The 11,767-nt window shown below is 39.3% G+C and overlaps 1 protein-coding gene across 1 annotated transcript in view; it reads right to left on the minus strand.

Moving 5' to 3' along the window:
• LOC106813465 (speedy protein A-like) overlaps positions 1 to 4,590 on the minus strand; it is a 15,145-nt gene extending 10,555 nt beyond the window's left edge. The window contains exon 1 of the mRNA XM_014817602.1: positions 4,550 to 4,590. The gene's annotated coding sequence lies outside the window, so the exon portion shown is untranslated. The remainder of the gene's footprint in view (positions 1 to 4,549) is intronic.
• Positions 4,591 to 11,767: the final 7,177 nt, after the last annotated feature.

Consider the following 11,767-nt stretch of genomic DNA (forward strand, 5'->3'; position numbering starts at 1 on the left):
TGTGTGGTTACCGTTACATGCCACAAAAAAATAGGGTAGGTAGGTAGGGAAAACATTTTATTTTCTTGAAATATTTTATTTACGAACCATGTCCGAAGGATGTGCGTTGTGCCTTTTGAAGCAGGAACTGTCTTATTCATATTTTTTAATTTTTTAATTTTTAAAATTTTTTTTTGACTTTAAAGATAATTGACAATAAAATGTTTAGGGTCGCTGGGAATAAATAGGGTTGGTCCGGAAACCGTAACCACACCTATATTTTGTTTTGGCCTTACTTCTCATGTTCATATTTCACCTAAAGAAGCATCACCAGTCTAGAATAATCTGTTTGTACAGTCGCACAGAGTTATTTGGAGGCAATACACTTTGGGTAATTACATCACGTAGTAAACCGACCAGGCTCTCCGACTGTTACACGGCGTAGGAGCCTGACACCCTTCCATACGAAATGCCTGGTTGCTTGAAAACAAACTCCGAATTTCGTAAAAATTTCGTAAATAAAACAATCGTATTACCACATTTGACCTCACCTGTTACATGTTGCAACTATCGCTACACTTCTTAATTACTATTAGTATTTACCTCGAAGTCTTACTATAAATTGGAGATTTTCTGTGTGTGTATGTGTGTCCGGCTATATACGTTTCCGCACCGCTCAACGGATCCTCTCCAAACTTGGTCGGAACATTCTACAGATCATGACACGTTGCATGGGCTATTTTTTTTCTTTTCAGTTTCATTTTTTTCACATTCCACGTTCAAAAACATTAAGATAGTGGGAAATTTTTGCATGGCAACGTCACAACAACACGAAAACACGACGCCACCTATCAGATCTTATATGTGTTAATATTATTTTTTAAATATTTTTTCATTATTATTTTTTTAGTTTTTAACGGGAATGGACGGGTATGGCTAGTACTACACGTTAAAATAAGATCATTTCAAACAGCTTTACTTTTGAACGTTTGTGACAAACACCATTCTGGATGTTCTTATGTCTCTTTTTGTACTGTTTGTACTTGTATTTTTCGCTACGTTATTGATGGGATATCTATGGGAAAATGGCGGCATTTTTTTAGTTTTATCTTAAATCAATTTATAAATAATTACTCGCTGACACGTAAATACATGCTCAGTGATAGCGCACATATAATAAATCGAGGCGTGGAAGTACAGAGAAGCAGTAAGAATTATAAAAAGTTAGAACATTTTACGTTTAATAGCAGCGCACGTCATGCCGAACAATATTCTATTGCGTCGGCTTGTGACCCTCTCGCCAACGTAGTGTTAAGCGAGAAGGGAACTTGTGCAGTTGTGGCTAATCACATACGTGCATTTTGACTTGATATGAAACAGACGTGTTTCCATTGACACTTGGCATATAAAGTATAGTAGGGCTCATAGTCATAGGGTCTGCTTCTCTATGTTCCCCAGGGTACTGCCGGAACGTACTCTGGTAACTATCTAGCTGATATGGTTAGGGTTAGGGTTAGGGAGTAGGCGTAGGCGACTCCCTAGAATCGTTAATGGAGTAGGCGAGGTACGGTCCGGCATATTAGATAGTAGTATTTAGTACCAGGGTACGTTCCGGTATACCGGACCGTACCCAGGGTACGTTCCGGCAGTACCCTGGGGGACATAGACCCTCTCAGCTATAATGTTTGTACCTTATCTGAAACCTTTAAGCAGCGGTCTGCTTCTAAGAAGCGCTTTATCACTGGCTCTTCTGCATAATATAATAGAAATAGAAATTGAACTTGCATGCCCAAACAGTGTTTGGTAATGATACAAATTTAAAGCAGTACACAAGATATTTAGCCATTAACATAACTCTCAGCAGGCACACAGGCGTTGTCTTAAGGTCAGCCACAAACAATGCAGTTGCACCTTTAGTTTACATCCAATCCTATTGGTATAGTAGACATAAATTCTTAAGATGGAATATAGGTGAAGCAAGCAGTATTGTATATCAATAATAACTATGTACAAGGCTTAAAAGGGCCATACATATATACCTAGTATAATCAGCAATGTCTTATGGGACCACAATTTTATGTCATAAGACTAATAACTGAGTATGATGACAAGGGAATACTTCTCTCTTGTTAGTATTTATTATATGTATTTCAAGGTTATATGCATTCATTTGACAAATTCTACTTCGTTATTCTAATTTTTTAGTAGGGGAGCATCTCTGCTGCCCACCCACTACCTGACGGCTACAATACATTTAGAAGAAGCTCATATATCAAACATTTGTAGGGTTATAACCAACGTTTCCTCTAATTATTAGTAGTCATACAGTGCACGAAAAAATCTCATGTTGTGAAAAAAAATTTCCCGTGCCAAAAGTATGTGCGCAGTGCACACTGAATGGTTGTGCAAATGTAAACTTGAAATTGTTTCAAGATAATTTTGGCACAGCCTATCTCTCATGGCTAATACAACTGTATTGGCATGTTTTAATATAATACAAATATGATTGCATTCTACGAAGTAACGTTATTCTTACTTTTAACTACTTAGTTCGGTTTGTTGTTCCATTAAATAAAACATCAATTATTAATTACTACATTATTTTAGGTAACTAACATTTTGTGCGCACATTAATTTCCTTTGTGTGCTGGTTGCAAAACGTGTGTGCATGCGCACACATGCACAGATTAGAGGGAACACTGGTTATAACATTATCTATTGGTAAAGGGACAATAAAAGGAATGTAGGCTATGTAAAGATCTCAAAAGAAGAAAAAATATTCAAATATCAGTAACAGATGAAACATACCCAACAGGTATAGGTATGCAGTTAGTTCTTTGGTTGTCACTAGGAGATGTGTGTTGTGATTATATGATCCTGTTCTCAGTTTCTTTATATTTCCAGCACTAGACAGACATATGCAGTCACTTGTTTCAGGCTCAAAGACGTTCGAACAGGGCGAGATTGCACTGCTATGATGACTCGGCCTTTTATTTTCTGTTTGATGCCATCGCCTTGGTCGCGGATGTGTAGTGTTACAGTTGGTATTTAACAAGCATGTAACATGCTCATGAGTAGTCTGTAATGCTTCACATTTGGATTCTCCAAACAACCCAACAACCCCAGCAGCAGATGCTAGCAAACTTTTCTGCCACGAACGTTTACCAGTTACTTTACAGTTTGGCTCTGCAGTGCTTGCCATCTGAGTAATGAATTTACTGGCACGTGTTGCATGACAGTTTATACTGGCATTTCCCATTGATTCGCTCATGTCTAGCAGAAATTTGCCTTTGCCGTGCTGTCTACTTCTGCAAGTCAAAATTGCATAGGAGCAATTAAATTAATGCAAAATTGGCAGCATTCAAATCAGAAAACAACATCCATGTATTGAAATATCATAATTATAATGTTCCAAGTATCTATATAATAAGATGGATATGCCTAGATGGCGTATATTTTATATACATAAACTTTGTGATAAAGCATTAAAGGTCGTCACCTGGGCTGCACCATTCATGTCGATTTATAGCAGTACATTTTTTGCTTTTATAATTAGTAGGTCTGTCTACGACTCTATCTTCACTATTGGACATTCTAGGATGGGTGTATGATGCATTGATGATTGATGGTAGACAAGAAAAATTATTGTGGTCTAGTAAATTACTAATGGACTATCAGTATCAACCACACTTTCCCAATTTACATGAATTTTTATACTCTGCATTGTTGCCCAAGTAGTTGAGGAATTATTAATATGATTATCAGAGGAATAACAATATTATTAATAATAAAATAAAAAATACTATCAATAGGCAGTCACAAAACATGCCATACCCCAAAAATCGATTACTACTACAGTCTTTTGAGTCTACTAGTAATGATTAATTTCGCCATTAATTTTACTAGGTCATAATTAGTTTAGACACCGTCCCTACAGGCTACAGTACCTACCACTTGTGCACTTGGTAGGTGGATTTTCAATTAAATTTACTCACATGTCTCGTTTCTGTCGTTGTAACTTGTGTTGTTTTCTGCCTACTACTACTAGTACTACTACTTACTAGTACTAGGCGTAGTAGTACTAGTATAGTAGGTCTAGGCATAGTAGTAGTAGGCATAGTAGTAGTAGGCATAGTAGTAGTACTACTAGTAGTATAGTAGTAGGCCAACTAGTAGTGCTAGTACTAGTACTAGAACCATTACTAGTACTAGAAATATTTTGTAATTCGAAGTAAAGCGTATCTCAACGTAAAGTACGAAAGTAGTAGTAGTACTAGTATTTACGGTAGTATAGTAACTACTACAGTAAACTAGTACAGTGCTACTAGTAGTAGTAGTAGTAGCACTGTACTACTACTAGTTACTATATCCTACTACCGTAAATACTAGTAGTAGTACCAAAGATGTTAAAACCAATTGGTTTTAACATCTTTGGTAGTACTACTACTACTTTCGTACTTTACGTTGAGATACGCTTTACTTCGAATTACAAAATATTTCTCAGACAGTGCTACTGCAAAGGATTTTAAGAAGCATGTGACCACTACTACTACTAGATAAAAATACACACCTAACCTTCTGTCCTGTAATTTGTAAAGTGTAAAAATCGTCTGTCCTTAGCAATCGTCTGCTGATGCCCACAGCTCTTGCGATGTTCACTTCGTGGAATGTGAATTGAAACAGTGTGCCGCTCCCCCTGTCGGTGTCTTTATTAGATGGCTCCCGTGTCCTTCACTAGTCGGAAAGATTATGACCGTGTAAAATTGGAATTAATGACGGGGACCCGTCTTGTACGTCTTGTTGTGCAACTTGCTGTTGACAGTGTTGTTAAGACAGGAACAACAGCGGTAGTTCGGCTAAAACTTGTGGAAAAGGGTAAGTGACTAAGAGCTCCGAGCATAAATTATTCCAATACCGGTCTGTGAGAGCTTGGCGATGCTTTTATATTCGTAGACTTAGTTTTATATGTTCCTGAATTGCAAAAATTCGTTTCTGAGCGTACATCCGGCTATGGTCGACTCCTCGGCTTCGCGGCGCGCCCATTAATTATTTAGCACTATCAATAGCGCTGATGGTGTCTATGTCCCCCAGGTTACTGCCGGAACGTACCCTGGGTACGGGTACTGGGTAATTGACATAGACATAGACATGGGACATAGAACAATAAATTTTGCCCTAAAAATTGTTATATTCTGATGTTATACTGGGCCCAATACTGGGCCCAATTGGGCCCAATACTGGGCCCAATACTGGCAATAGCCTTCCATAGACAAAACCTGTGAATTCTGTCATGCAAAATGCACGACAACCTTTTCACTATTTACGGCCGTGTTACATAGAAAATCAAAGAAATACCTAAAGCCGTCGCTTTATTAACATGTTACCTACATTACAAAACACTTGCCATGCAGTATTCTCTTCTTTAATCACATTTAATTATTAAAACATCACGACATAAAAATCACGCAAACTTCACTACACACAAAACTGCCAATCTTGTATTGAACCGCACAACGACATTTCTCACCGGCCAATGAAATCATCGCTGTGACGTTTTCCTGTGTGGTTCAATGCAAGATTGGCAGTTTTGTGTGTAGCGAAGTTTGCGTAATTTTTATGTCGTGATGTTTTAATAAAATAAACGGGATTAAAGAGGAGAATACTGCATGACAAGTGTTTTGGAATGTAAGTAAGATGTTAATAAAGTGACTGCTTTAGGTATTTCTTTGATTGTTTATGTAACACGGCCATAAATAGTAAAAAGGTTGTCGTGCATTTTGCACGACAGAATTCACAGGTTTTGTCTATGGAAGGCTATTGGGCCCTAAAATAACATCAGAACATAAAATTTTTTAGGGCACAATTTATTGGTTTACGCCTACTCCACTAACGAGTCTAGGGAGTCACCTACGCCTATTCCCTAACCCTAACCCTAACCCTAACCATATCCATAACCATATCAGCTAGATAGTTACCAGGGTACGTTACCGTATACCGGACCGTACCCAGGGTACGTTCCGGCAGTACCCTGGGGGACATAGACCCTATGACTATGAGCATCACTAGCAGGCCATCCATCCTCAGCAATTCACTTATTCAGATAGAATATTATCAAACATCTGTCATAATGTGACCCCATGTGGTGTTGCGCCGGACTAAAAAAAAACCTTGCCAAATCCCTGCAAAAACAACCTTGCAAAATTTAAACACTTCTCCGGTGTGATTCCAATCTGCAGTGTAGGCCTAGAGTGTACTCTAAGAAATTGAAGTTAATGTCGTTGCCAGAATTGCCAAATTGCCTAATTGCAAAGTTTTGCAAGTTGCAAAGAATTGCAAAGTTGCCGAATTGCCACATTGGAGCTTATCTGCGAAATTTCATCAATTTTTTGTTTTCGTTCTTATGCGATCGCTAACACTAGGTGCCACCTCTGTTACTGTACACACTCATTTCTCCATATCATATGTAGTGATGCATGTGAACTTTCAGAGTCTTCTCATTGCAGGGTGCGAAATTAACGGAAGTCCGGAGTCAAATACTCCCTGATTTACTGTCGGACTCCCTGATTTGACATATGCAGGAGTCCGTGTGACTCCCTGAAAATTCTGCTATACTAACTAGTTTGTTCCAGAGCATGGCCTCGTGGAATTACCGTATTTTTTCAGCATATGTGCAAAGAAAATTAGGCAGATGTGCAACCGCATGAATCTTCAAAATAAGCACATGCGTTATTGTTTATATCTTTCGTTTTGAAATTCAGACTGCGGACTCCCTCATTTTGCTGCAGACTCCCTCTTTTAGACTCCGTTGGACTCCCGTGTTCAAAATTTAATTTCTACCCCTGTCATTGCCCAGGCACCTGTACAGTGGCCCACAGCTATTTAAATGCACATGTATTGTTGATGTCAGAGACACAATCAAGCGTAGCTGGTTACCAAGCACAACCATTCTTTCTTTTGCAGCGTGGTAGAAAATTAATAACGTTTCTCGTTACCACGGCCCGGGTTTGTTGACACACAGATTAGCTCATAGGGTCTATGTCCCCCAGGGTACTGCCGGAACGTATTTATTTATTTTTTTTATTTATTTAGGCAATTATCCATCATATACAATACATTGCGTACTTTTACAATAAAAATTTGAATTCATAAAATTGGATAATTACCAAGGATATATACACAAAAAGCATGACTAGCACACTTATTTACATTGTGGTCCTTGTTTTGCTATGCCTTAATTGAATCTAACAATTGTACTACTATCAGAACAAACTATTGAAATATACAGATTTGTAGTTTTAATCGGTCATACAATGGTACATTTTCACAAGATGATACAAACTTTTCTTATGCCTAATTTCAATTATAGGGTTAGGGTTTTTGCATCATTCCTTGATATACTGAAAGTTTGCGCATCAGTTGATGATACACAGAAATCTGTGCATCACTTCGTGATACATAAGGTGCCTATATTAAAAGTGGATTTGCGCCTTTGCGGACTACCAGGGTGAAAAACTGATAATTGGAGGCACTGGTCCGGCAGGACCAGTGACTCTGAGGAAGCACTGGTCCTAGTCAGTAGGCACTGGTCCAGGAATTCTATCATAGCAAAGTGAATGACTCGGATGTGGGGACGTTTTTATAGGGGGGATGGTGCAATTTGGTGATGTGCATTCTAAGGTATTCTTAAAAATTATATTTTTTACTCGTTTCGATACACTGATGCGTAGTAAATCGGAACAAGTCCGCAAGTCGGTTTCAAAGATCAGCGGTCTCTGAAGACCGTCCATTATTCCTATAAATTATCATATTTTATTACGCGATCGCTGATTGGTCGGGATGCCCAGTATTATCGAATTAGCAGAGGTTTAACAGCATGACCTAGAAAATCGAACACAACAAACATTTGTGTATTCGCGCAAAAGGTTGAAAGCTTGTTTCCTCGCTCACATACGTCCGACATACGTCACAGTTTCGACTGTACAAAACTGAATTAATTTTGTTTTTAATAGGGTTAGGGTTATTTTTTAGAGTTAGGGTTAAGGTTAGGGTTAGGGTTAGGGTTAGGGTTAGGGTCATAATGCACCTTAAAACAGGAGTTTGAGTCCGTACGGACGTGACGTCACTTGAGCGACGAAGCAAGCTTTCAACCTCTTGCGTACTTCGCATGGACTTTAGGCTTCAGAATTTGACTTATTTTTTTATATTTGATTAAATTTACCATTAATTTCATTAGAATAATGTGAAGGTTAGTAGAGAATAACAAAATAATCTGACAGTTTGGTAAATTTTTTATTTCCTGTGCGGCGATTATCTAGTCGCCCCGCCGGACCAGCTGACACGAGCAAGCAGTCGCCCGGTCGATTTTCTAATCGTTACTGGCGACTGGGCGACCGCTAGTTTCTCACGCTGACTACTGTGGCTGTGGCTGTAAATTATAACGCAGTGGCTGGAGGTACGCCAGCCGTATCTTAATGTCTCGAATATCCCTGAGTTTGTGTTTAGTTCCAAAAATAATACTTTCAGTTTTTCCAAGATGCAAGGATAAATTATTATCATTGAGCCATTTATTAATGGAATGCAATTCTCTACTTAATTCTTCCTGTATAGCCTGTACCTCTGTCCCTGTAACTACTAAGGCCGAATTGTCAGCATATAATAAAAGCTTGACGTTAACTGCCTTTGCCATGTCATTAATATAAATCAGAAATAACAGAGGACCCAAAATCGAGTTTTTATATTTAATGTATATTATCTTTTGATTTCTTCTTATTTTTTACTGTTTGGGATGGCATAGGATGGCATGCGATGGCATGGGATGGGATGGGATGCGGTGCGATGGGATGGGATGGGATGGCATGGCATGGCATGAGATGCAATGAGATGGGATGGGATGGCATGGGATGGCATGGCATGGAATGGGATGCATGGATGGATGTATGGATAGATAGATAGTTAGATTTTTTTGGGTATTTTCCTTTCAACCAAGCGGTCACCAACTGAGTAACGCCACTGATTTTCCCGGGCAACGCCTGGTATCCAGCTAGTCTATAAATAAAACGCGTGATTGATTTGGTTTATTTGTCAATAAACATTTACTCTTCATTAGAGCGCTACCTGTGCAAAAGCTGGACAGTATCCTTAAACAACAACCTGCACCTACTTGTGGATGGGGTGAAAGTAACAAAGTCTTTCAAGTCACAGCTTCTTTCCCTCAATCTCGCGACCACATTACATTATAGTATAGGAAGGTATATTGCAGCACCTAACTCGTTATTATGGTGTTATGCTCTTGTTTGCTTGTTCTTTTAGTTGGCTGCCTGAAGATTCACAATCTTCATCTATTTATTCTATAGTACAGTGGCAGTGTAGTGGACATCAGCCAGTCCAGTAAAATATGGCGTTTATCTGTGATCACTTTTTGCCGATTATGTTGTGCTAAATATAAGCTGTAAATTGACCATTCACTTCACTCCAAAATGTTTAATTGAGAGTTACCTGTACTCGTCCTTTTCCATAGCACGTGCTGTGTTATTGCATCTGTATCAGGAGGCGCATGTTCATTGAGCAGCAGCATGAAGTTAGCATGACCTGATCCCCCTCATTTCATTCACGCGTTCCAGGACACATCACCTCTTAAGAAATTGTGTTTTACATTCCCATGCCAAAAATATTTGTGATTTGTGAATGGCGTTGTGATCTGGCATTTTCTGATACGAGAGTTCTTCCTATAGGTTAATGCTATCTGGTGAACATGAGCACTGAAGCAGCTGCTCATCCCTATGGAAAGCTGGATGAAAGTGGCTCCATCGAGTTTAATCACGCCACCGTCACCTGCGGGGGAGGGTAGGCTGGAAGTTCAGGAGGCAACCACACCTGTGCATGATCAATTGCCCAGAAGTCCGAGGGTGAATGTACTCACGAAAGCCGCATTGTGGCTTTCATTTGCCAGGTGTAAGCAGAAAAAAATCCCACAAATTGTGTTATGAACGTTGGCAACTGTTGGTAGCGTGAAGTTATACCAATTTGAATCGAAATAATCTTAGTTTTTTAAATTTTTGTGTTTGCTAAAGATATAATTGTTTACACTAATACAGGTTTCTACCGCGTAACGGCGCCGCTAACACCCAGAAGCCAAACGAATCTCTGCGCGACGCTTTTCTTCAAATTTCATTAAGTATGCAAACTGCTTCAACAATACAAACAGAGTCCAAACTCCTACGCAATCACACAACAACTTCAGCCCTGCCTAAACTGAATCATGTAACACTTATACATGCCTAAGCGTTTGTCTGTTCTAACCACCACAGTGGTGCATCGCACATGTACCCGGCCTGCACCCTGTCTAGACTAATATTCCTAAACTAACACGCGTCGACATTCACACACCGCAACCTACTATTTGTAACCTACTGCTACTACTGCACCTACCCCACCCAGGCTAATTCAGCCAAATCTAGCTACACTACTATTTTTTTTTTTTTTCTTATGTATAACATCTGTAAAACACATGTTACATTATCGGCCCTTCTAGCCAAGACGATGACCCACTCATCGATCAGCGTCCCGCTGAGCTAAATTTCCTCTTTAACTAACTCTTACACACCATATCTAACACACCCACACTCACAAACGCCACACACACAGCCACAGCACAGACATCACACACATCACACACACACACACACACACACATCACAAACACAGCCAGCACACTACCTCTTTGACGCAATTGAGACCGGACATTAAAATAAAATTTCCAACGTACCGTCGACGCATTGCACTAAATACAAATAACCCTTTCACTGAACACATCCCCACTCCCCCACATAAAAAAAAAAATGTTTACAAGACTTCGGCACTGACCACGATTAGTACCATACTATGGCTTACACTGCCTCACCGACGTGAAATCTCGCTGAACTCACCTTCATAAATGTCAATACTTGACACGAATTGCCAAGTAAAACGCAATCTGCTCAAACAAGACAAATTGTCCTGAAACCCTTAAAGAGAAAAAAACAACAACACAACAAGCTCAATAAAATACGGCATATCAATGCAGTAAACCCCTTGGAAAAAAACTACAAAACAATACAACCATATAATAAGTACGCAGAAACAATCTACAAACAATACAATACCTGAAATACAAAAACAGCTACAATGCAATATAAATAAACACACTGAATAAACCACAATACAAATACCTGAAATACAAAATACTACAATGCATATAAAGTAAACAATGAAATAATACAGATACATAAAAAAATACATCTTACAATACCAATAGTCTTGATTCCCATCAACGATGTTACGTGATGTCCTCCAGCTGTCTTTGATTTAGATCCTCTGCGCTGCTGGCTTCTGAGCTGATGCAATGATGGAGTTGTAGAATGCTCAATGATGGTGCTGTGCAATTTAGTTTTTCTTCTATAAGTCGTTCCAATGGTTTATGCCCAAAAGTTCCCCAGCAGCTTAATAACTTGCTTGAGCACAAATTTGAAGGTCGTTGAACTGGCTGAATTTGCCCGTTGAATTCTCGTGAAGTACTGCTCGTCGCTGAAGTCGTCAAGTCACTGAAGTGACTGACTAAGGAGTTTTTTCTGCCTCGCTCAAAATGTTGTGCCTCGACTAGCCGCACTCGATGTCCTGCTGAAAGATGTGTCCATCGCGATGTCCGCGCCAACATCTGTGGGCAACCTTATACAACTATTAATATGAAATCAATGCATAAACTGTGGAACAGTGTTCGAAATTTTCACGTCGCCCGGTCGGCCGTCGGCCC

Source organism: Priapulus caudatus, unplaced genomic scaffold, assembly GCF_000485595.1.
Source record: "Priapulus caudatus unplaced genomic scaffold, Priapulus_caudatus-5.0.1 Scaffold777, whole genome shotgun sequence".
In the NCBI taxonomy this organism is placed as follows: Eukaryota; Metazoa; Priapulida; class Priapulimorpha; order Priapulimorphida; family Priapulidae; genus Priapulus; species Priapulus caudatus.